The sequence below is a fragment of the Varanus komodoensis genome, unplaced genomic scaffold (genome assembly GCF_004798865.1).
Source record: "Varanus komodoensis strain SLA01 unplaced genomic scaffold, ASM479886v1 scaffold63, whole genome shotgun sequence".
Lineage (NCBI taxonomy): Eukaryota > Metazoa > Chordata > Lepidosauria > Squamata > Varanidae > Varanus > Varanus komodoensis.
In genome coordinates, this window is record NW_025336259.1 from 2088099 (window position 1) to 2090307 (window position 2209).

Genomic DNA, 2209 nt, shown 5'->3' on the forward strand with positions numbered 1-2209 from the left:
GAGGAGAAAAGAGAAGGAAGAAGAAGTTGCCCTGGCCAGATCATATATTTTAACAATTAAAATGATGTTTAAATGAAAAGGTCTTTACCTGGCGCCGAAAAACCAGTAACTGTTAAGCTTATAACTTACGGGGAGGCATGGGAGAGGTGTCTGAATGTATGCCCTGGTGACTGGGGATGCTGGGTGTTGTAGGCCAATACCTCCAGAGGGCAGCAGGGTGGAGAAGGCTGCATAAAGTCATTTCGGCAAGACTGTGCATTCTGTGCTGACAGCGGAGAGGATTCAGTTCTCTACCATGAAAGTTCTTGGGTTTTGCCGTCCAGATTTCTTCGTTCCCTTCACGTCAAAGCACGCGCCTGCACGGGCACGATCCTGTGCAAGTTCAGGCAGGAAAACGGCATGAACTCCCAGCCAAGGGGCATGACTTTCTCTGCTTAACCTTGCACAGGATCGTGCCTTTCCCGGCATGTACGCAGAGCAGCCCATCAGCGCCCGAGTCTCTGGAAGGCCATCTGCCCCAGCACCTGCCGTCCAGCGACACCGGCTGAAATCAAGGTGCGGAGGCCCCGAGGATCCAGAACCCGCGGACGAGCCGCCTTGTGACCCCCCGTTGCTTCCCCTCCCTGAAATCTTTTTCTGCCTGGTTTGTTCTTCTTCCTGAAAGCTCAGGTCGCATTCATTCCCTTTGGACACCTTTTGTCTTAGGAGACTTAGTCCTAAGCAACTTCTTCTTCCTTCTCTTTCTCCTCCTATATTTTTATTTTATACCGATAATTTTAATTTTATATTTGTAAATCAATGTATTTTTTGTATTTTTGTATTTAATGGTAATTTATTATGTACTATTGTATTTCAAAGTATTTTATCATGTTGTAAGCCGCCCCGAGGTTTCAGCAAGGGGCGGCATAGAAATGTTAATAATAATAATAATAATAATAATAATAATAATAATAATAATAATAATAACGCGCTCCCCAGAGAGGTCCGCCTGGCGCCGTCGAAGACCTTTTAATTCAAGCGGCATTTTAACTGTTAATACTATTGGTTTTATCTGGCCAGGGCGGCTTATTTTATACTGTATTGTTGTATTTTTAATTTAATATTTATATTTTTAATTTATAATTATTTTAACTTAGTGATGTGAGCCGCCCCGAGGCTTCGGCGAATGGGGCGGCATAAAAATGTTTTAATAAATAAATAAATAAATAAATAAATAAAATACGGAAAAACGCGCACACGGACTCTGGGGGTTATGAATGGGCCTATGCAAATACGTACTTTGTGCCTGAGGCTGCAGACCTGAGTCCCAGGATCTTTCACCGCCCCGGTACATTTGTACGCCCGGGATGACCCCCCCCCCACCGACTTCTTCTGCCCCTTTCTTGACTGGCGATTGGGAGCCGGAAGTGTGGATTGCCTGGACGCACTGCTTTTCCTTGAGCTTCAGCGAGCCTTTCGCTCCCCACTCCGCCGCGGGCGCGAGCGGAAGCGGCTTGCGTGCCAGCGCGGGAACACTACATCCCCCAGAGTGCCGCGGGCTGGCCCCGCGCATGCGCGCGGCGCGCTTCCTTCCCTCTCCTGACTGCCATCTTGGCTTCCCTCAGCTGGCGCCGCCGCCAAACCAGCCCGAAGGTGCCCCGCCGCGCTCAGCTTGTGCGCGGGCCACGGCGCGGGGCCTCGATGGTGACTCCCGGGGAGGACTGGCAGGTGGGTCCCGAGGCTGCCCGGAGGCCCAGTGCCATGGGAGGAGGGGGGAGGAGGAGGAAGGCCACCACTTCTCCTCATCCTCCTCATCCTCCCTTGAAGGAGCTGGGGGCTCCCCCACCGTGCGATTCGAGGGGGCTGCCTCACTCCCCCCGCAGTTCTGCCGGCTGGCGCCGCTTCTTTCCCTCCTTTCTCCCCCCACTTTCTCAGCGTTTCCCCCTGACTCGATTTTATGGGGGGGGTGAAGAAAGAAATACCCTAACCCTCCCCCCTCCCCAGCACGGTTGATGGTGGGGGGGGGGAGAGCGAGGGAGAGAAGGCCCTCCTCTTCATCTTCCCCCGATGGCGCGGGGGGCTCTCCACCCCCACCTGTGGGGGCGCGCGGAGGGGCCCCCTGCCTTGCGGGGGGAGCGATGGCTTCCCCGCCCCCCCCCGCCCGCCGCCTCCCCTCCCTTCCCTCCCGCGCTCTCCATCTTTTCACCTGGCGCGGCGGGCGGGGGGGGGG

The 2209-nt window shown here is 54.1% G+C and overlaps 1 protein-coding gene across 4 annotated transcripts in view; it reads left to right on the forward strand.

The window, feature by feature from the left end:
- The first annotated feature begins 1576 nt into the window (after positions 1-1576).
- EMSY (EMSY transcriptional repressor, BRCA2 interacting) overlaps positions 1577-2209 on the forward strand; it is a 45729-nt gene continuing 45096 nt past the window's right edge. For all 4 annotated transcript variants that reach the window (XM_044450159.1, XM_044450160.1, XM_044450162.1 and 1 more), the window contains exon 1: positions 1577-1707. The gene's annotated coding sequence lies outside the window, so the exon portion shown is untranslated. The remainder of the gene's footprint in view (positions 1708-2209) is intronic.